The following is a 25,133-nucleotide window of genomic DNA, read 5'->3' as shown; positions in this document are numbered from 1 at the left end:
CCACCTTTTCATCAGAGCACTTCGTGCCTCGATGCCGCTCCTCTTCACCGACTCGGCAACTTGCTGCGTTGTCGCTTCGTCATAAACGCAGAATTAGAGAATTCGTATAGCTACTCGTGCGAGGGAGAGAGAGAGCGATCTGGCTGAGGCTCTGCTGTGCATAGAGTGAACGAGTTCGATTCAACTGTAATTTATTGAGCGGAACGATTTGAGACCCACTTTATAGAAAAGTGCAGGTACTTTTCTTATGAAATGCTATGTAATGCTCGAAGGAAAATTAATTTTGGTTCTGAAAGCAAGAACCAACGAATAAATAAAGCACATTTTGGATATGCCCGCATAAAAGCCAATTTATAATATGTAAAATGTATATAGCAATCAAAACACTATAGTCAGTGTATATGGGAATCAGACACCGGGCGGAAAGAGCGGTGTCCAGAAGGAATGAGGTAGACTCGTAGCGCGTCATGAGTAATTGAAAAGGGCATAAATATTTCACCTGATTTAATTTTCCGCCTAAAGTTATATATATATATATATATATATATATATATATATATATATATATATATATATTGCACGTTCACATTACAGTAACTGGTTTTTAAATAATGCAACTGGACTACCTCAGCCATTACCATTGCGAGTGATTACAAATATTCAGAAAGATAATGTTTGATATTTGAGGGGATGGCTCCAGGTATGTAATAATATCTAGAGATTAAAATAACGTTTTTGTTAAATTTTAAGACTCTATGGTTTTGCGATCTAAATAAAGATGTGTTACGCTACTCTCTTTCTCTCCAAATAATAATAATAATAATAAATATTTCCACCCTAAATTCCCCTGAAAAATTCATGTACTTTTCGCTTTATAGTTTCCCGGGTAAAATTGTCATAAATGTCGATACCAGGCCGGTAACCAGCCGAAAAAAGTAGGGGGGCCCGGCCGAAGTTAAAGGGGGGTCCGATCTAACCATATTATAGCTTATCACCATATTATAGTTCATTTGCCAGCCTACCGTTAAAATTTTAGGTGGCCAGTGAAAATTTAGCGGGAGCCCCCTAGACACCCCTGGATACGTGTCTGGTGGACACGTGTCATTCGCTTTTCACTTTTTCTTTCTTTGCGTGGGGTTTTTAAGCTACCGTTGTTCATTAAATGCTGCTTTCTTATACACAGTAGATTTCGCAACGAGAGTGGTCGGAGCAGTTTTATCCACAGCCTCCCGTACGGAAGTTTTTCTTTCCCCTTCCTGTTCTTGTAAGCGGAAATACGTATAAACGTTAAGAATATCTGTCGCTCTCCACTTTCAAGAATACGATTTTTTCTTTCCTCCAATCCTATAACATTCGGGTGACAGCACAGATGTTGATGGTTCCATTATTTACAATTAACTATTTACAAAAATCAATACTATATACAAGAAGCATAAATGGGGGATGACACACAAACACGAACGCAAACACACACACACACAGCAAATCTTGAGACGATACATAAATATACACACACAATCACCGACAATAACTTAAACTCTGCAAATAGAACTTCCGCACTAAAAACAATAATGTATATACATAGTACAATTGATATATTTACATTAATATTACTAAATATTTTCGACAGATATATACGCAAAGTAACGAGGCAATAGATCGCTTTCTCTAGAACAGTAAAGTGGCTCTTCAGCGGTCGTTGACGTTTGGCAACAAAGGTTGACATCCTCTCACTGGGGGTGGATGAGTTGTAGTGTTGCTTACTCCTCTTCTTGAGATCCTCGTACCTATGACCAATGAATCGAACTGTGGAGGCCCTAAATGAATAGAAGAAAAGATACAATTCTACTGTTCTTAGTCATTTGGAATCGCATCATCAATTCCAATACTTGAAAACAACGCTAACGTTAAGTTTATTACTCTCATAGCGCTATATGAAATTCATATGGCAAAATCTTCATAAGACAGCAATTCTCATGATAAGCATGTCACGAGGGAATACACTCAAAGGGAAAATTCGTTTGTTGGGTTTTTAGTCGTCTTTACCCAACAGCGGGACTATATAGAGAATGGGATTACAGGTTATAGTGCAATCCTTGGGCCGGACTCAGGCCTACAAAGGATATATCACTTCGGGCCCGGGCCGGGCCGTAAATTTTTAAATATACAATAATATTTCTCGGGCCTTTTGGGGCCTAACTTTGTAAATGTACTGTACAACAATATTTATTGGACGTTTGGAGCATTCTTTCTTAACAACTTTTAAAGCAGAACTGCAATATTAAACTTCTAATTGCTGTAAATAAAAAAAGAAAATACAATCTTGAGTAAATTATAAAGTTTATGTAATTCGGGTTTATTTCGGCCTCATTTGATTACCACATGAGCTCGTGCCTAAATGCTAAAACATATTTTGGACTCGGGTCGGACCTCACATTATAAACTCACGAGCCGGGCCGGGCCCGGGCTAAAAATTCCGGCCTGTGCAGACCTCTATCACGTGCACCGAAGGCGAGTGGTCTGAAGTAACGAGGGTTTCCTTAGATGTGTTATTTTATTTTCGTATTTAAAAATGGCAGAGTTACGAAATGACATTTTCTTTCACTCAACCATTTCCACAATTTTTATTTATTTATTTATTTATTTGTTTGTTTTACAAATTCATTCTCAAAGTGAACAATGATTTTTCTCCAAGGGGGAATGGACACATAAAGAGAAACAAGAGAACATGTTATAGATGTAAAACTATATAAAGAGGAAAAGAGAAAATAATTAAAGAAATACGTCTCTTTCATATATGAAGTTTGAGCTGTGAAACATCGTATTGAAGTTGACATCAGTAAAAATCTTGATTTGAAGACGTCCGAATCAAAAAGCACTTGAGCATCAGACAAAACTTTTCAAGAGCAGCAAAAAAAAAAAAAAAAAAACTGCAAGTGGAATCAATGCTTTCTTATGTAAACGCTATAGTGTAGACGTGTTTTTCGAACTGAAAGAACATTTTCATAACAAAAAGGACTTGATAATGATAATAACACTTGAATAGCAACGTGGTATTTCCTTTGAAGAGGGTATTAGCCAATAGGTATCTGTAAGAAGTTTAAATTTAGAAAATAGGTAAGTAGGTTTAATAGATTTGAGTTATTTTGTATAAAATGATAAGAGCGTGAATACGAAGACACTATTCTTGCTGTGGATAACAGTGGTTCTCGTAGCAAAAGGTTTCTTTATAAATTGCGAAAAGTTCTGCAGAAAAATAGCAAGAACATTCTCACGACAAAATCCCTTATCTGCTGAGAACCTGAAAACATGTGCGAAAAGGAAAAAAAAAAACGCATGGAAAGTCCAGGTGCATACTAATAATGAAACTATAAATGGAGTACAAATTCAGTAATGAATGGAGTAATTTTTCGTTGCTCAGTTGGTATAGAGAGCTCCCGCTGCTCCTCTGGTATAGTGGGCTCCCGGAGTGGTCGCGGGATCGACTCCCACCGGAAGATCACTTTGAATGGAGTGGTTCGGATCCCACTTCCAACTGTAGGTCCATGTTTCTATATAGCCCCGCTGTTGAAAAAGAACTTAAGACCCTTAACAATTTCACATTTTAGCTGGTATAGCATTGGCTTAGCACTCGGAAGATCACGGAACTAAATCACGCGCCAGGACATCATGCATGAGGTTTTACTCACTAAGTCAATGGTTTATCTTGTGTTATTCATTCTGCACCCTTTGAAACCACATATGCCTGCGAAAAGTTAAATAATTTTAACTTCTTCGTCGTAATTTGAAAAGACGCGGAGAATAAGTGCTCTAAATTTGTCTGAGCTCTTAGTATTTAAGAATGTGCTGAACGAAAATTCAACCAGATGTTTTCCTCAGTAGTGGATATTGAGACAATCGTGTTTGTCAACAGACGGAGATGCAAAGCATTGTGTTAAAAAGAAAAAAAAGAGCCAAAAAAAATAAACACATTTCCTTCAGGGTTCTATTTTCTGTAAAATTTGTTTTCTAAAAAGCTTAGTACGCGAAGGGTATTCTTGAGCAGATTTACTAAATATAAAGTAATTGTGCAGACTTGTACAAGCTTCGAAAGAGCAGGTCTGCTGATACCCATGAAAATGGAATCGACAACACTGAGCAGCTTAAAGAGATTTTTGCAATGCCATTTTGATTTTCTCTTTGTCCGTATTTAAAACCCGTTTTGTAGTATTTATAGTTGAGTATAAAGAAACATAATAATAATTTTGTAATTGAAATTTCTTAAAACGCGCTAATTAATTACAAGATAATTAATAATTAATCACTAATTAAAAATTTTCTTTTCGGCCCAACGAATGAAATTCAAAGCACCAACTCTGCAGGAAACGATTAATTACTTTTAATGTATACGATAAAATAATTTGCAAAGCTTCATTTACCAATAGACACGCTATATTTTATTTTAATTCCTTGATCTCCTAAAAATTCTATTAGTTCAATTAAATATTAAGTGACTATGTGTAACTGATGATTTGTAAATTATTTTATCCTATAGAGGAAGAGGAACTTAGTCATTATTTGCAGGGTTGGTTGGTTGAGTTTCCTTCGTTGGGATTCAAAGTAAAAATTAAGTTATTAACTAATTATTAATTATCTCGCAATTACTTAGCATATTTAAAAAATCAATTACAAAAAATCATAATATTATGTAACTTCTTATTTGCAACTATAACTACTAGAAAATATGTTTTAATTACGGAAAAGAAAAAAAAGAAATATGGCAAGGCAACGATCTCCTTAATTTACGTATTTATTATTTTCAATAATAGGAGGTTAATCAATAATATCCTTAATATATTTAGAAATTGTTGTGTCACAAACATATAAGTTTTCGAAAACTCATGTGATAACTGACAGCGAACGTAAAATGACTTGGAAGAAAAGTTGCTGACTTCGATACACTGTCGTTAAAAAGCGCTGGGGTCTTGAGCGAGTTCTCTGCCAGTAGCAGACAAAAACCGAAGTGCTCTGTTCAAAAGGTGGTCACAAAAATAGATTTGGTCAAATATCTTCACACTTCGCTTTCTTTCTTTTGACTGCCTGGATTATTTCTGCATCTTAGATTATGTGTTCATAGATTAGGGTAGGTTAAATCAGATTCCATTATATATGATTACACTTTTGTATCTTTTTTTCAAAATGGATTTCTGTGTTCATATTTATTAATAATTATTTATTTATTTCAAATTTAATGGTCGTGGATTAGCAGTGATTAGGTAAGGATGTGTTCGCAAAAAATACAGAACGATGTCATAGCACATTTTTTTTTTTACATCAATGTTTTATTTTTCCTTTACTCAGAAAGTTACTGCCAGTGTGTGCTATGCAGCTAAACCTTTTACTCAGTGTTGGTGCTGCAGCCTCAGTTTTCTGAAAATAATCGCTCTGTCAAATCACGTATTTAACCACTCATTATGTGTCAGCATATCTTTAAAAATGTCCTATGGATTTTTATCCTGATATAAAAGAAATTATGTGTGTTAAAATTGTATTCGTTTTATTTGTACACACACACTTTTACACTACATTTTAGAACAGGCATACCAAATCTTGTTTCGAATCTGGCGTAATATGATGACTAATTTTTTGAACTATATATGTAAATCTCAATGTTGTGCTATTGTTCATAACGTACATAAATACAAACGCAGGTTTTTAGACTAGAACTATGCTGTGTGTAAGTGACGGCAGTCCTCTAGAACGGATTTGCTCCTCCGTCCGTCTGTGAACAGGTATCAGAGCAAAATGGTTAAAAATATATTGAGAAACGTTTTGTTGCAACTGATTCAGCCTAAGAGAATAGGTTCCATCTCCTTACGTAACTCTCTATTCAAACCTGATTTGATTTAAATTAACCATTTCCAACTTCAACGTTTATTGCTATAGAATGAATATTGTAATATAGCGAAAAGTATTTATTTCCAATACTTCTCAGCGTCTTAGCACAACTTTCGCGACTATCCAATGTACTTTACCAACACCGAAGATAGTTCAAATTTACTAATCCATCCAGTTCCGAAAGTGATTTCCATATTGAATAAAGAGTAAAGGCTTTAATGATGCTGCTTGTTATAAATATTTCTTCGTTCCTCGAATAGATTCAATTTCGCCTTTTTAACACTATACTCTAACGGAAATTTCTTCAGACTAGCAATTAGTTTGAGACTTAACTAACAAAACCAGAGAACGAAACCTTAACTGATAACGAGAAGTGATTATTTACAAATGATCCTCTCTATACACAAGACATAATCACTGTCTGAAACGCTCTGCCAAAATGGGCAGTTTTTGAAATTCTCTACTATTGCAGTTTCAATACCAGTGTCGACGTTTATTACCGTAGAACGATAACGAAGACAGAGAAGGTTTGCTGCCAAGAATTGAGCGTCTCAAAACAACATACCGTTACTATGCTGCATATTACTATTACTTCTGGTTTCAAAATTTATTTCTGAATAATGAACACTGTTAAAGGTATCATGAAGCGACATTTTTGCATTGGATGACCATCTCAAGCATAGGCTCCATCTTCTGTATCAGAATCCTGTTCAAACCATACCTGGTTAATACTAGCCACTTCGGTTTGAACTTTTATCACCAGAGAACGAAAACAGGAAGAAGACTTCTTTCAACAGACAATTGAGAGTCAAAAATAAGATGACTCTTGGCAACGCTCTACCAAAACTGGAAATGGCTTAAATTTAGTGTAAATTTAGATTTCAATACCTATTTCTATATGGCAATCGTGGTAAGAGTTATGGAGATGCGCTTTTACAATCAACTCAGCATTCTAAGATAAGGATGCACATTTTCCGCTAACCCGTATTCAAAGCAGAGCGATGGAAATTAACCATTTCTGGTCTTAACATTTGTTATCATAGGACGGAAACCGTAACAGACATTAACAAACAGTTTGTACAACCGATTGAGGGTCTTGAGTGAATATATGACAAGCCATAACACTTTACCAAAATCGGAAGTAGTTGAAATTTTCTAAACATTTAATTTCAATACTGATTTTTGTAGAATAGGTCCATCTTCTCCGTCACCCTAAATTGAAACCGTAAGCATTTCTAATTAGCAATTTCCGGTTTCAGCAATTATCCATACAGAACGGAAAATGTAACAAATAGCTAAAGGCGGATTTCTGTAACCAATTTAATGTTTAAATTGTTCATATCGGATTACCCACAGAACTCTACCAGAAACGAACATGGTTCAAATTTACTACTACATCCGATTTCAATATATTTTTCAACTTTGTTGCCATAGAATAAGAAAGACACCATATAACCGCAATCAGTTTTCTGCAATCGAGTGAACGTCTCAATACAATATATAATGACTATTCTTGACAGTGTCAAAGACGGAAGGAGTTCAAATTTACTATTACATCCAATTTCAACACTTATTTTCTTAGAAGAAGAATAATAAAATCTACCAGGATGCAGTTTCTTGTAATCGATTCTGCATTCAAATTCAATTCAAAGATGAACCTTGAACCATTACTGGTTGTTAGAATGAACCATTGCTAGTTTCAATGTTTATCGCCACAAAACAAAACGGTCATAAATAATGAGAAGCATTTTGTGCAAACGTTCTAGGATCTTGACGTTTTTACCTATCTTTACTGTTCACAGCACTATATCAGATCCGCAAGTGCTTCAAACTTGCTATTTCATCTGATTTCCGTAAAGCAAAAATGGTAAGAGATATTGAAATATGTTTTTCTACAATCGAATCAGCTTGCTTATGAAACGATCTATCTTTCTCGTTAAAGCTTTGTTCAAATTGGAGATGGTTAAAATTATCCGTCTCCGGCTTCAACATTTATCGCTATAAAACGAAAATAACAACATATATTCTAAATGCTCCAAATTTACCCCTAATTTCATTTTTCACTAAAACGCATATTTTGCGCCATTGCTCAAATTACACCGTTGTTGAAAGTGAATGCCTCTTAATTGTAGTTGCTCTTAAACGTTGGACTCAATTGTTGTATGGAAGACATTTAAAAGTTTATACAGATAAGCTTTTTGTATATTTGCATAAAACGAGACAATAGATTTCTAGACTTGCTCGTTGGAGTATACAAATTCAGAAATTTGACATACAAATTCTGTATACAAAGGTCCATGATAATCGAGCTAGCGACGCATAGCCACGTATCATTTTGTCTCCAGAAACTGAAAGATACTAAGTTAAGAAAAAAAAAAACATCCACAGTACGAAAATACCATGAAATATTTGGATAGCACCCATGATCCTGAAAAATCGCAGTATTGCTGAATTTTACAAAATTGAAAATTTTGTTTTGCTAAATCATAGTTACCATTTTCCTGACCATTGGAAAACTTGTATCCTTCCATGTCTTGTGAATGATGTAATTGTGAATTATCTTGAACAAGGGCATTTTCGTTGTGGAAAGATTTTAAGTTTCATAAGCGACTCCTTTAATTGAAATCTATGCGCACAGATATTAGCAACTATTTACGTGATAGTACTAATTGTAAACCTACGAAGTTTGAAACTTCAACACGCCAGACCTGTGCAAACTATTGCCGTGAAGAATGTAATTCACAAGGTTCAATTGACTTATTAGGCCCCTACCCATCTTCTCATAATGGAAATAAATTTGCATTGTCAATTTTAGATGTATTTGGTAAATATTACCCGGTGTTTCTCTTTAGTAATGTCACCACCATTTGTGTTTTAAGATGCTTAGAATATTACTACTTTGTATCCATGAAAATTCCGAAATCTATAATGGTAGACAATGGTGGATATTTTATATCAGCTAAATTTAAGTCTAAAATTGAAGAATATGGTATTACAATTCAAAACTCCTTACCATCCGAAGAGCTGTAGTGTGGAACGAATTCATAGAAAACAAAAAGTTTGTTTAAACTGTTGTGTAATTAAGACCATACTTCTTGGAAGAGATACATACTCCAAATTGTAGTTTTGCTGCATTATTCTGTATGTAGTAGTTTAGGTGTCAGCCTTGCGTGTCTTCACTTGAACGCAAAACCTAATTATTCTCTATTGAAGCATTTTACCATTGTAGCAAATGAAAGTTGGCGAAAACAAACCTGTATATTGGGAGAATAAACTCATAATGGCTGACTACGGTAGGAATGAGAAGGTGACAAAAAGAAATCAAAAATTCAACACAACCGAGGATGGAAAATATAAAATGAAAGGAAATGATTTAAAGTTTTTGTTGTAATCACGTTTGAGCTCAACTGTAAATAAAAAGATTAGTAAATTTTCATGCTCTATAAAGGTCCTTTATTATGGAAAATTAGGATCTCAGATAAAGATTTTGAACTTATAGTTCCTTAGAGTGGAGAATTTTGTAGCGTACATTCTGTTGATCGTATGAGAGTGTGGAGATGCACTCAAAAAACTAAAAACATATTTTTAAAATTACATAAGAAGCACCTTCGTGAAAAACAATTTGATTCTGTAAAACTAAACAGCAAAAAGGTAGATTTTTTGAGCCTGAAACTCTGGTAAATATATTTTTTTCGAATGTGACTAAAGTTAGTTTGTATCTAACGCAAGCGAATGTAACAAGTTTAATTCCAGCTACTTCTGAGAGAGCTATTGAAACGTGACTTGTATTTACAATAGTTGAATGTTAAGTTCGAGTGTCAAAGACGCACTTCCATATTGACTTTAAATCATTTGTTAAATCCAAAGTTGAATAGACGTGACATGTAAGAGAAGTCACGAATGCGGTTTATATGTTAAGGAACATTCTATGTCAAATAATTGTCTAGCAATCTAATATTACATAAAAGAGATATGAGCTGAAAACTCTCATTTATCATAGTGGCCATATTTTCTCGATGCTTATGCGACAAGTTATTGTAACTTGTAGTAAGATCTTAAACCACCCTCAGAACAAGGTGAGTCGCCTAGCGTTTATGTAATACAGGGTTTTCATAAAGAATGGACGGATTTAATTCGCTTATAATTTACATAAAAATGCTCATATTGAAATCAAATAAAGTGCAAACGGTAGCGGAAGGATTAAATTTTTACCTGTAATCTGCACCAGGTCAGTTCATACACCACCACACCTCTAACTGGGCGCCATTTACGTCCACAGATTCGCGTAGGCGGCGCTGGAATCCACTCACAGCGTTCCGCCGTGTTTGATCCGAAATACCAGCCACAGACGCCCTCATTTTGTCCTTTACGTTCTCCAAACCACTTGGCTTCTTTGCATAAACTTCCGTTTTCACATGACCCAAAAGCCAGAAGTCGCAGGCTGTTGATGACTTCTGGCTTTGGGCTTTGAATCGACTTCTATGAGCTGTTGATGATGCTTTCCTTTACCCTGCTCTCTGATGTTGGCGGCCTCCCACTTTAAGGACGGTCCAGGACGCTTCCTGTCTCCAAGAACTTAGCATGCAACTTTCGGATTGCACTCTCAGTTGGTGCCGGCTTTTTGAACTCTGGTGAACTTTCGACAAACCGGAATTGGTGATTTTAGTCCTGCGTACCACAGAACACATTGCGCTTTCTCTTTCACCGACGCCGTCTTTGATACGGTAAAAAAATAGTCTTCTCAGAGGAGTTTTTCATTTATTTATTTCTTTAAAAGACACACATACCAATACAGCTTACAACTTACTTTTAACAGTCAACATTGAAACAACAATGAAAACAACAGTGGATGGAATTTGGTATGAAACTGACCCCTTGCCCTCCCTCTCCCTCTCTCAACGCGTTCAGAGTTGCCGCTTATCTAACAGTGTTGCCAACTAAACATTTAATCCTTCCGCTAGCGTTGGATTTTATTTGATTTCAGTATGAGCATTTTTATGAAAATTATAAGCAAATTACATCCGTCCAGACTTAATGAAAACCCTGTATTGTTGGTGTAAACTAATGCACATTCTGAGTTTACTAGAACGAAAAAAGTTTTTCTGTGTTACTGGAAATATTATTAGACGAGTATTCTGTTATGAATGGCAACTCCCTTCTATTTTCATTTTAACCTAGGGCTTATTTTCCGTATTATTTTTTATTCCTACCTCACTAGAAGGTCTTGTTGCCATTCCGAAGGGTTGAGAAGATACTTTAAATGTATGGTGGGAGAAGGTACACTTGTAAATTTAAGTTAATAGACGCTGAATAGTATAAGAGTGGTAAGTAATTTATTTCATATGGGTATTGTATGATAATGTGTAACCTGTAGTTCTCATTTATAATTATTTTATTGGTATGTTATTGCGTTAGAACGGTATGAGTAGTTTGAAAATGTTTTCTTATGTATACACAATTTTAAATGTAGTATATATATAGTAAGTTCACTTACTTTCATTTATAGAATATGAAAGCTATTTTAATTAATGTATGTTTCATCTATTCGCGTGATAAAACCAACAATTCGTAATATCCTGTGAATTTTATATCTGTATTTTCAAGAAGTTGCATTTATTTTTAGAAAAAGTTATTATAACTATATTTTATTTCCGTAAACTATGTTTTGATGCAAACTAATAGATACATGTTTTAGTTCTTTTGTAAAGTGAACATGTATTTATGATGATTCAATGAATGTAACTCAACGATTCAATGAATGAAAAAAATAAATTATATACGTTATAATGTTAATATAAAATATGTAATGTTAATATGTTTTGCATCTAATATATATTAAGTTTTTCATAATTTACTTGTATTACTGGTGGTGGTAAAGGCGCATATTTTTAAAAAATATCATGATATTCATTTATGTGTCAAAATAAAAGTCATGCACATGATATTGTTTATCCTAGTAACAGTGCCTGAAAGAATGAACTTCAAGTGAAGAAAGGCTTTACATATAAATGCCCCATGAGTTCATTTTATATGTATTTAAGGGTCCCGTAATTTCGTTATTTTTCTTCGTTGAAATAAGTCACTTTCTTCTGATGAAGTGATCGCCAAGCAAAACTACCTACAGAATTCCCAGTGAACTGGTGAATTGCCTTTTAAATGGTGCTTTCAGTTGAAGAGAAATCACGTTATAGGGATCTTGAAACTCTACAATTATTTAATGGTGCACATACATTCCTTTCGACCGCCAACGTAACTGATGCAAATTTAACGCCTAATTACATTTTTCACTCAAACGCATATTTTGCCTTTGGTGTTCAATAGTGATGATATTCCAAATTGATTTAGTTCGCCTTCTGTGTGCCATTATTCGATTATGCTGTCACCTGTTTGTACCAAAGGAAACATTGGTAGAAGAAAGGAAGAAAAGGGAAAACTGAAGAATGTGGAATGTTCACGAAAGTTGTCTATGTGTTAGTGCAAATCATTAATGCATTTTGCATTTTTAGAAAATCATGTTAACGTGATGTAAGTGCATGACGTTCATTGTGACCAATATACGAGACTAGATGTTAATTTCACCTGTTCTCAATATTACATTTTAAATCGTCTAACAGATGCTACCACCCGAAACAGGATGGTAGACGATTAGTTTGTGTGCATTGAGTAGATTCGTTGAGTGACAACCGGAGATAGGTATTGTGTGATCCGATCCTGTAGGTAATACAGGGCAAGGCTGTGTTGAGCGTGGTGAGGAACCGAGCAGATCCTGTGAGGGTTACTGAATGAAGAAATTGGTTTGTCCAAGATGCGCGAAACCGTAGTATCGAGGAGATGTTGTTCTGGAAAATATTAGTCCATCTGTTATCTGATTTTCATAAAGAAAAACTGTATAAAATATCTATAAGTTCTTTTGCGATCAGCGTCCCAACAATACTTGCTATCTCCTACCTTAACATTCTGTTCAAATTGTAAGTGTTGCAAATTAACTGCTTCCTCAACATTTATTTCTAGACTTAAAAGGGAAATGGATAACTAGTAATAGCTTTTTGAGATGCGTCCAGTGTAAAAGAAAGAGATTCTATCTTCGATTTTGTTACTCTATTGAAACCTGTTGTTACAGATGTACTACTTCAAGTTCGAGCACTTAATTCGTATATTTTGGAGGTCTTAGTTTCACACTGTGAAACGATATAAACTTTTTTAAACTTGGTATTGTATAACACGTTTAATACACCCCATCAGGTTCATACTGTTAGTCATACATAAAAGAGTAGGAGCAGATATTTGGCAGAAGTTATGGGAATGGTTAAAGAAAATATGCAGTCTTCAGACTGTCCTACACTGCCATCAATTTACACTTATATCCTGATTTGAAATATTATCCTGTATACAGGGATGCTGTTATTTTGTTCGTCTTTCAGCCAATGATATATGTTTTAACCACGACAATTTTTACCATTCCCACTTTTACGTCGGTTATTTCACACGTTCCGCTAAGACCGTAACACTTGTTAATGAACGCAAATATTTTCGAAATTTTGTAACATTTTGAATTTGAAGATGATAGTTGTTGTAGTGTAAGCATAATGTTTCTCTTAGATTTTTGAACACTTTATTATTTCTTTATTTACATTTGTATGCAATACTTTGCCCGCTTCTTTCCTTGTACTAACTAGCTTATAGAGGAAAGTTGAAGATATTAGCTCTCTGGTAAAGCCCAGAACTTACAGCAAAAGCGTAAGTTAATGAGCTTTATTCCCGTTTGTGTCAACTTTTTAGTACATAATGATATATTTCTTAGTGCATAAATAAATTATGTTCATAAAGTTTTGTTCCGTTGATTTAACTTTAGTTGATATGTGTGCCTCCGAAGTATACTAGTTTGTAAAATTCTAAGGTCAATACTAGTAGGAGAAATTTGTTTGGATGTATAAAAATTATGTAATTATTAGTTGTTGCTGTAATCAATAGAATAAATTTTGTTGTTAGAATAGACCTATCACGCAGCTACAGTTTTACTTGCAATCCATCAGGAGGAAGATAATGTCAGTTGACCCGTTTTAAAAATGTCATCTCAAATGTAAATAAATCTCAAGAAAGAACAAATTGAGAAAAGGATGATTTTCTCGTCTATCTCACCTTCAATTAAACTTAATTGTCACAAGTCCAGGGTATCGATCTATATCCCTTTGCACTTGGACAATTTCTTTAAAAATATTTAAAAGGAAACAAACAAAGAAACGTGTTTTTCTAATCTATTATGATCTAGTAATCTTCATAAATATGATCTAGTTTTTTCGAATAGTAGCTTTCGGAAAAATTAACCTGCACAATTGTGCATGTTCGGCCTATATTGTATATGTTAGTGATTCTATGTACCTGCACAATTGTGTAGGTGAGGGCTGAAAGGGTTAAAGAATGTTACTATCACGCAGCAAAAAGACTGCTAAATTTTTAATAACTTAATTATCGAGAGATGAAGAAAAATAATGTTTACATCGTGATATGTATAGTTAACATTTACAATAGTAAGAAATCATATATTTTTAGAGAATGAAACCGATATTTCTACGATAAGCGGGACACGTCGCTTGCGTTAGTAATGCGCATGGGAGCTGTAAAATTCTTCGGAAACGTTGTTATGTTAAAAACTATAAGATAATATTTTAGAGTAAGATACTCTAAGATTAGGTTATGATAATGCAAGTTAACACGGTTTAATGTAGGATGATATCCAGTTGGGAATTTAAATTTATGAGGTCTGGGACCTAGGCATTGATTAATACTGGCTGAATGAGTTTCGTATATTCCCGAATGTAAACCAAAGTTTAAGGTGAGGAATATATTTTATTTTCTTGAGCTTTTAAATTTGCTGCTAAAATAGCACAGTGAAAATTATCATGAAAAATTCAAATGAACGTCACGTTTGTTCCACATAATTAACTCATTCGGCCGTCATTCCTAATTTCGCGAACGTGTGCACAGTATGTTGTACCGGCTTGTAACCAGCGAAACACACACCTGATCACACCTGACCTCTACAATAGAATGTGCAGAAAACCAATGCTTAACTTTAATTTTGAGATTTCGCGGATCGTTCGGTAAATAAAACCCTGAGCTAACTTACGCTTATTGTCCCTAGTTCAAAATTTGTGCAGGATCGTGTTTTTAATTCTTATTTTAATGAGATGTGGACCGGTATCAAGACGCATTTCTGCATATAAACTTGCACGTTGGCAAAGACAATGTAAATAAAATGTATATCTCCTTCGGAATGTGTTTTTTTTTGAAGTTGGAAAAAGTTTGTTTCTTAAAAACTTTATTTTAATTGTGCATTATCTTTTTGTAGTTTTTACGTTGTAAGGATTTATGAAAGTCCAGTGTTCTTAAGCATATACTCTTACGTAATATTTATTACGTAAAATTTGTGTTTAAAAAAGTCATATTATATATAAAGCCCTCAATCTACGTAGACATACTTAGCGAAGAGTGTCCATAAGTTTTGTCCCGTCAGTATTGTATTGTAGTAAAGCTTAAATGAAACTGGTAATATAAATATGAATTATTGAGGAAGAAATATCGATTGTATAATGCTCCATATCAGTATGAAACCACGTTTGGAAAGGATATAGGCGTTATTTGAAAGAGAAATGTTGAAAATACTTTGTTTCCCAGTAAATAATTCTAACGTCGTATACTACAAGCTTTTTTTACTGTTTTTGACGTTGCACGTGTTGAAACAACTAAAGAAGTCTATAAGAGGATTTCAAGTTATATGGGTTTACAGCTTATTTCACAACATCCGCTTCAAACGTAGTTTTCTTTAAATATGCTAGCAAAAATTTGAACACTTAACTGCATCAGGCAATGCGTGATGGAGATCTATATATTATATTTAACTTTATATCATGGTAAATTTATATATTAAGAAATTTACGGAAATTGCCCGTTTTCACCTCGTCGGGCGTAGGTCACTTGCTCGCTGGTATTGAGAAAAAGATTTTATAGGACATATTTCACCTCTCTAACACAATCCACTCGTCAGATGCTCTCATTTTCACGTAAAATTTAAATCTCTTTTCTTTCTCGTAGGATCTTCATTCTAATGACAGTAACGTAAAAAGGAAAGAAAGAAATTTTCTGGCTGAGATACAGGTGCTAGCTTCACTGTAAAATTTAATTTCTCTCAGTTCACCCATTTCCTTAGCTAATACCAGATTAGCTGGATGTCAAGTTTGTACTGAGATAAAATATGCAGATTGTTCATATTTTCCCTCTTGAATGTTGTATTTCCCAAAACACTGATACAAGCAACAGCTTTTTAAAACTAAAAAGCTAGTGAGCAACTGTCCTCTCTCTAACGAGAAAGACTCGTCAGATCATGATTTTTGTCGTACAAATACAATCCTTTTTCCGCCCTTATGATTCCCATTTCAATGAATATAACATGTTAAAATGCCACTTAATTGTAGACACTCAACATATTAAAAGAAAAAAGAATATTTCAAACAGTTCAGCTTCCTGTCTCTTATAATGTGATGGAAAACATATTTCTTCCATTTTTCGGTATTCAGATTTTAGCATTTATCATCACACGCCCCTTTTTACTTTTAACGTATGAAAACAATAAAGACTAAAGTGTTTCACATTCCTAATAATACTCGAGAAACACTGTTTAGAAAACATTCTGTAACAACTAGCTTCCAAACCCAGTAGAGAATTTTGATTTCTACTAATGGCATTACACCAGGTTATAAGAAATTTGAATTCTATGTTTTAAGCACAAACGTACATTCATTAGTAATAATCTAAGGGTGACGAAAGTGCATGCTTGTCCACAATCCCTTAACGTGAAATTCAGGAGTCATGGTATGTATTTCCAAAAAATAGACACAAGAAATTGAAATATCTCTGCTTCTCAAATGTATTCATTTCATAATTGGGCTTAAATATGTATCAGATGTAACCCACATAGCTATATATTAATAGATGCAAAGATTGTAGTACCTATGAGAATTTACTTTGAAACAGCTTGAGATTTTATACTGATTAAAATGAGGATTTTTTTTTTTTTTTTGAAAAATTTAAAAGTTGTTATATTTTTCCTTTGTTTCTTGGTCGTCATAATAACAGTATTTTGTAGCTGCAATTGAAACAAGTTCTCGCGATTGTTAAATTTTCTGATACAAATATTTTTAGGAAAAATTGATCTCCATTTTTACTTATAATAATAATAAAACGTATATTCAACGTAGCACAAAATAGGTATGTTTGTTGTTCCTTGAGTTAACTCTGATATCGTATATACAAATAATTGTACAAATTGGCATTAAAAGCAGACTATGTACTCTTATTTTTACAATAGAGACATATGGAATCACCTTGTGAGTTGTCGGTTACATATTCATACAAAATTTCATGTTAATGGAACAGAAATATGAGATTCAAGAATGATTTCATTTTTTGTTTTTACTTATTAATTACCTTCATTTACACTTCCGTATTTATTGTATTTGTTACAGGCGCTATAGCGAATTTGTTCTTCACAGAGAAGCGAATACCTTTATTGCTTTAAGAGAAAAGTTTTCTTATTCCGATGAGAAATCTCCAAAGCAGTCTGATAATGGATTTAATCGATCACCTTCACGTACCGAAAGAGTAATAAAAGCTATAGTCAAAGATCAACATTGTCAAAAGAAAAATTAGTACATACAGGTGAGGAAACGCACATCTGCGGAGAGTGTGGAATGTTATTTAGTGTACGTTCAAATTTTGTTACACATATGTTAACCCACACAAAAGAAAAACCTCTCACATGTGAAGAGTGTGGACGTGCATTTCATCAACGTTCAAGTTTGGCTAGACACATGTTAGTCCATATAGGTGAAAAAACTCACGCATGCGAACAGTGTGGCAGGGGATTTACCCAACGCCATCACTTGGCTGCACACATGTTCATCCACACAGGAGAAAAACATAACACATGCCAAGAGTGTGGAAAAGCATTTTATCAACGTTCTAATTTGGCTACACACATGTTAATCCATACAGAAGAGAGACCTTACACATGCGAAGAGTGTGGTAAGGGATTTAGACAACGCCATCATTTGGCTGCACACATGTTGATCCACACAGATGAAAAGCAACACATATGCCAAGAGTGTGGAAAAGCATTTAATCAACGTTTTAGTTTGGCTACACACATGAAAATCCATACAGGTGAAAAAATTCAGGCATGCGAAGAGTGTGGCAAGGGATTTAGTCTACGATCTCATTTGGCTAGACACATGTTAATCCATACAGGAGAAAAAATTCAGGCATGCGAAGAGTGTGGCAAGGGATTTAGTCTACGATCTCATTTGGCTAGACACATGTTAATCCATAGAGGAGAAAAAACTCACGCATGCGAAGATTGTGGCTAGGCATTTAGTCTACGATCTCATTTGGCTAGACACATGTTAATCCATACAGATATAAACCTGACGCATGCGAAGAGTGTGGAAAGGGATTTAGTCTACGTTCTGCTACGTTAATCCATACATGATAAAAATATACGTGCCAAGAATGTGGGAGGGGATATAGTCATGGTAATGAAATTGCAAAAAAGCACGTTGATAAGTACAGGTAAAAACTCCCATCTGCAGAGAGTGTGGAAAACATTAGTAAACGTTCAAATTAAGCTACGCACATATTAGGCCACACGGGCTAGAAATCTCACGCATTTCCAGACTGTGGAAATCTATTTAAAAGACGTTCAGCCAGAAAAACGCATACTCATTAACAAAGATGAAAAATTCAAGATCTGTTGTTAATGTAAAAAGGTGTTTACTGTGAGTTCAAACATGAACACACACATGCCATGCCGCACATTGGAAATTGCTGACAAATTCTAAGAATGTTATAAGCAGTTTTGTGTACCCTCAAACTTTATTACACAATTGTTATCTACACTGAGGAAAATTCGTTCAAATGCCAACAGTGTGGAATGGGATACGTGTCTGGTGGACACGTGTCATTCGCTTTTCACTTTTTCTTTGCGTGGGGTTTTTAAGCTACCGTTGTTCGTTAAATGCTGCTTTCTTATATCATACACAGTAGATTTCGAAACGAGAGTGGTCGGAGCAGTTTAATCCACAGCCTGCCGTACGGAAGTTTTCCTTTCCCCTTCCTGTTCTTGTAAGCGGACATACGTATAAACGTTAAGAATATCTGTCGCTCTCCACTTACAAGAATACGATTTTTTCTTTCCTCCAATCCTACAACATTCGGGTGGCACCACAGATGTTGAAGGTTCCATTATTTACAATTAACTATTTACAAAAAACAATACTATATACAAGAAGCATAAATGGGGGATGACACACAAACACGAACGCAAACACACACACACACACAGCAAATCCTGAGACGATACATAAATATACACACACAATCACCGACAATAACTTAAACTCTGCAAATAGAACTTCCGCACTAAAAACAATAATGTATATATACAGTACAATTGATATATTAACATAAATATTACTAAATATTGTCGATGGATATACGCAAAGTAACGAGGCAATAGAAGGCATTCTCTAGAACAGTAAAGTGGCTCTTCAGCGGTCGTTGACGTTTGGCAACAAAGGTTGACATCCTCTCACTGGGGGTGGATGAGTTGTAGTGTTGCTTACTCCTCTTCTTGAGATCCTCGTACCTATGACCAATGAATCGAACTGTGGAGGCCCCAAATGAATAGAAGAAAAGATACAATTCTACTGTTCTTAGCCATATGGAATCGCATCATCAATTCCAATACTTGAAAACAACGCTAACGGTAAGTTTATTACTCTCATAGCGCTAAATGAAATACATATGGCAAAATCTTCAAAAGACAGCAATTCTCATGATAAGCATGCCACGAGGGAATACACTCAAAGGGAAAATTCGTTTGTTGGGTTTTTAGTCGTCTTTACCTAACAGCGAGACTATATATATAGAATAGGTTTACAGGTTATAGTGCAATCCGCGGGCCGGATTCGGGCCTACAAAGGATATATCACTTCGGGCCCGGGCCGGGCCGTAAATTTTTAAATATACAATAATATTTCTCGGGCCTTATGGGGCCTAAATTTGCAAATGTACTGTACAACAATATTTATTAGACGTTTGGAGCATTCTTTCTTAAGAACTTTTAAAGCAGAACTGCAATATTAAACTTCTAATTGCTGTAAATAAAAAAATACAATCTTGAGTAAATTATAAAGTTTGTGTAATTCGGGTTTATTTCGGCCTCATTTGATTACCACATGAGCTCGTGCCTAAATGCTAAAACATATTTTGGACTCGGGTCGGACCTCACATTATAAACTCACGAGCCGGGCCGGGCCCGGGCTAAAAATTCCGGCCTGTGCAGACCTCTATCACGTGCACCGAAGGCGAGTGGTCTGAAGTAACGAGGGTTTCCTTAGATGTGTTATTTTATTTTCGTATTTAAAAATGGCAGAGTTACGAAATGACATTTTCTTTCACTCAACCATTTCCACAATTTGTATTTATTTATTTACTTATTTATTTGTTTTACAAATTCATTCTCAAAGTGAACAATGATTTTTCACCAAGGGGGAATGGACACATAAAGAGAAACAAGAGAACATGTTATAGATGTAAAACTATATAAAGAGGAAAAGAAAAAATAATTAAAGAAATACGTCTCTTTCATATATGAAGTTTGAGCTGTGACACATCGTATTGACGTTGACATCAGTAAAAATCTTGATTTGAAGACGTCCGAATCAAAAAGCACTTGACCATCAGAAAAAACTTTTAAAGAGCAGCAAAAAAAAAAAAAAAAAAACTGCAAGTAGAATCAATGCTTTCTTTTGTAAACGCGATAGTGTAGATGCGTTTTTCGAACTGAAAGAACATTTTCATAACAAAAAGGACTTGATAAAAAATAATAACACTTGAACAGCAAGGTGGTATTTCCTTCGAAGAGGGTATTAGCCAATAGGTATCCCTAAGAAATTTAAATTTAGAAAATAGGTAAATAGGTTTATTAGATATGAGTTATTTTGTATAAAATGATAAGAGCGTGAATACGAAGACACTATTCTTGCTGTGGATAACAGTGGTTCTCGTAGCAAAAGGTTTCTTTATAAAGTGCGAAAAGTTCTGCAGAAAAATAGCAAGAACATTCTCACGACAAAATCCCTTATCTGCTGAAAACCTGAAAACACGTGCGAAAAGGAAAGAAAAAAAAACGCATGGAAAGTCCAGGTGCATACTAATAATGAAACTATAAATGGAGTACAAATTCAGTAATAAATGGAGTAATTTTTTGTTGCTCAGTTGGTATAGAGAGATCCCGTTGCTCCGCTGGTATAGCGCGCTCCCCCGAGTGGTCGCGGGATCGACTCCCACCGGAAGCTCACCTTGAATGGAGAGGTTCGGATCCCACTTCCAACTGTAGGTCCATGTTTCTATATAGCCCCGCTGTTGGAAAAGGACTTAAAACCCTTAACAATTTCACATTTTAGCTGGTATAGCATTGGCTTAGCACTCGGAAGATCACGGAACTAAATCACGCGCCAGGACATCATGCATGTGGTTTTACTCACTAAGTCAATGATTTATCTTGTGTTATTCATTCTTCTTCCTTTGAAACCACATATGCCTCCGAAAAGTTAAATAATTTTAACTTCGTCGTAATTTGAAATGACTCGGAGAATAAGTGCTCTAAATTTGTCTGAGCTCTTTGTATTTAAGATTGTGCTGAACGAAAATTCAACCAGATGTTTTCCTCAGTAGTGGATATTGAGACAATCGTGTTTGTCAACAGACGGAGATGCAAAGCATTGTGTTAAAAAGAAAAAAAAAGAGCCAAAAAAATAAACACATTTCTTTCAACGTTCTATTTTCTGTAAAATTTGTTTTCTAACAAGCTTAGTGCGCGAAGGTTATTCCTGAGCAGATTTACTAAATATAAAGTAATTGTACAGACTTGTACAAGCTTCGAAAGAGCAGGTCTGCTGATACCCATGAAAATGGAATCGACAACACTGAGCAGCTTAAAGAGATTTTTGCAATGCCATTTTGATTTTCTCTTTGTCCGTAATTAAAACCCGTTTTCTAGTATTTATAGTTGAGTATAAAGAAACATAATAATAATTTTTTAATTGAAATTTCTTAAAACGCGCTAATTAATTACAAGATAATTAATAATTAATCACTAATTAAAAATTTTCTTTTCGGCCCAAGGAAGGAAATTCAAAGCACCAACTCTGCAGAAAACGATTAATTACTTTTAATGTATGCGATAAAATAATTTGCAAAGCTTCATTTACCAATAATCACGCTATATTTTATTTTAATTCCTTGATCTCCTAAAAATTCTATTAGTTCAATTAAATATTAAGTGACTATATGTAACTGATGATTTGTAAATTATTTTATCCTATAGAGAAAGAATACCTTAGTCATTATTTGCAGGGTTGGTTGGTTGAGTTAGCTTCGTTGGGATTCAAAGTAAAAAGTTAAATTATTAACTAATTATTAATTATCTTGCAATTACTTAGCATATTTAAAAAATCAATTACAAAAATCATAATATTATGTAACTTCTTATTTGCAACTATAACTACTAGAAAATATGTTTTAATTACGGAAAAGAAAAAAAGAAATATGGCAAGGCAACCATCCCCTTAATTTACGTATTTATTATTTTCAATAATAGGAGGTTAATCAATAATAATCAATAAGTATTTATTTCCAATACTTCTCAGCGTCTTAGCACAACTTTCACGACTATCCAATGTACTTTACCAACACCGAAGATAGTTCAAATTTACTAATCCATCCAGTTCCGAAAGTGATTTCCATAATGAATAAAGAGTAAAGGCTTTAATGATGCTGCTTGTTATAAATATTTCTTTGTTCCTCGAATAGATTCAATTTCGCCCTTTTAACACTACTCTAACGGAAATTTCTTCAGACTAGCAATTAGTTTGAGACTTAACTAACAAAACCAGAGAACGAAACCTTAACTGATAACGAGAAGTGATTATTTACAAATGATCCTCTCTATACACAAGACATAATCACTGTCTGAAACGCTCTGCCAAAATGGGCAGTTTTTGAAACTCTCTACTATTGCAGTTTCAATACTAGTGTCAATGTTTATTACCGTAGAACGATAACGAAGACAGAGAAGGTTTGCTGCCAAGAATTGAGCGTCTCAAAACAACATACCGTTACTATGCTGCATATTACTATTACTTCTGGTTTCAAAATTTATTTCTGAATAATGAACACTGTTAAAGGTATCATGAAGCGACATTTTTGCATTGGGTTACCATCTCAAGCATAGGCTCTATCTTCTGTATCAGAATTTTTTTTCAAACCATACCTGGTTAATACTAGCCACTTCGGTTTGAACTTTTATCACCAGAGAACGAAAACAGGAAGAAGACTTCTTTCAACACACAATTGAGAGTCAAACATAAGATGACTCTTGGCAACGCTCTACCAAAACTGGAAATGGCTTAAATTTAGTGTAAATTTAGATTTCAATACCTATTTCTATATGTCAATCGTGGTAAGAGTTATGGAGATGCGCTTTTACAATCAACTCAGCATTCTAAGATAAGGATGCACATTTTCCGCTAACCCGTATTCAAAGCAGAGCGATGGAAATTAACCATTTCTGGCCTTAACATTTGTTATCATAGGACGGAAACCGTAACATACATTAACAAACAGTTTGTACAACCGATTGAGGGTCTTGAGTGAATATATGACAAGCCATAACACTTTACCAAAATCGGAAATAGTTGAAATTTTCTAAGCATTTAATTTCAATACTGATTTTTGTAGAATAGGTCCATCTTCTCCGTCACCCTCAATTGAAACCGTAAGCATTTCTAATTAGCAATTTCCGGTTTCAGCAATTATCCATACAGAACGGAAAATGTAACAAATAGCTAAAGGCGGATTTCTGTAACCAATTTAATGTTTAAATTGTTCATATCGGATTACCCACAGAACTCTACCAGAAACGAACATGGTTCAAATTTACTACTACATCCGATTTCAATATATTTTTCAACTTTTATTGCCATAGAATAAGAAAGACACCATATAACCGCAATCAGTTTTCTGCAATCGAGTGAACGTCTCAATACAATATATAATGACTATTCTTGACAGTGTCAAAGACGGAAGGAGTTCAAATTTACTATTACATCCAATTTCAACACTTATTTTCTTAGAAGAAGAATAATAAAATCTACCAGGATGCAGTTTCTTGTAATCGATTCTGCATTCAAATTCAATTCAAAGATGAACCTTGAACCATTACTGGTTGTTAGAATGAACCATTGCTAGTTTCAATGTTTATCGCCACAAAACAAAACGGTCATAAATAATGAGAAGCATTTTGTGAAACGTTCTATGATCTTCAACGTTTTAACCTATCTTTACTGTTCACAGCACTATATAAGATCCACAAGTGCTTCAAACTTGCTATTTCATCTGATTTCCGAAAAGCAAAAATGGTAAGAGATATTGAAATCTGTTTTTCTACAATCGAATCAGCTTTCTTATGAAACGATCTATCTTTCTCGTTAAAGCTTTGTTCAAATTGGAGATGGTTAAAATTATCCGTCTCCGGCTTCAACATTTATCGCTATAAAACGAAAATAACAACATATATTCTAAAAGCTCCAAATTTAAGTCTAATTTCATTTTTCACTAAAACGCATATTTTGCGCTATTGCTCAAATTACATCGTTGTTGAACGTGAATGCCTTTTAGTTGTAGTTGCTCTTAAACGTTGGACTCAATTGTTGTATGGAAGACATGTAAAACTTTATACAGATAAGCTTTTTGTATATTTGCATAAAACGAGACAGTGGATTTCTAGACTTGCTCGTTGGAGTATACAAATTCAGAAATTTGACATACAAATTCTGTATACAAAGGTCCATGATAATCGAGCTAGCGACGCATTGCCACGTGTCATTTTGTCTCCAGAAACTGAAAGATACTAAGTTAAGAAAAAAAAAAACATCCACAGTACGAAAATACCATGAAATATTTGGATAGCCCCAGTGATCCTGATGTTAAGGTTAAAAATCGCAGTATTGCTGAATTTTACAAAATTGAAAATGGTATTTTGTTAAATCATAGTTACCATTTTCCTGACCATTGGAAAACTTGTACCCCTCCATGTCTTGTGAATGATGTAATTGTGAATTATCTTGAACAAGGGCATT

At 34.4% G+C, this 25,133-nt stretch overlaps 1 protein-coding gene across 1 annotated transcript in view; it reads left to right on the top strand.

Moving 5' to 3' along the window:
• The window catches only part of LOC145690927 (uncharacterized), a 34,486-nt gene extending 10,975 nt beyond the window's left edge, over positions 1-23,511 (top strand). The window contains exon 2 of the mRNA XM_081766374.1: positions 17,400-23,511. The gene's annotated coding sequence lies outside the window, so the exon portion shown is untranslated. The remainder of the gene's footprint in view (positions 1-17,399) is intronic.
• Positions 23,512-25,133: the final 1,622 nt, after the last annotated feature.

The sequence above is a fragment of the Thermobia domestica genome, chromosome 7 (genome assembly GCF_964235325.1).
Source record: "Thermobia domestica chromosome 7, izTheDome1.hap1.1, whole genome shotgun sequence".
Classification (NCBI taxonomy): Eukaryota; Metazoa; Arthropoda; class Insecta; order Zygentoma; family Lepismatidae; genus Thermobia; species Thermobia domestica.
This window is presented reverse-complemented; position numbering and strand designations above follow the sequence as displayed.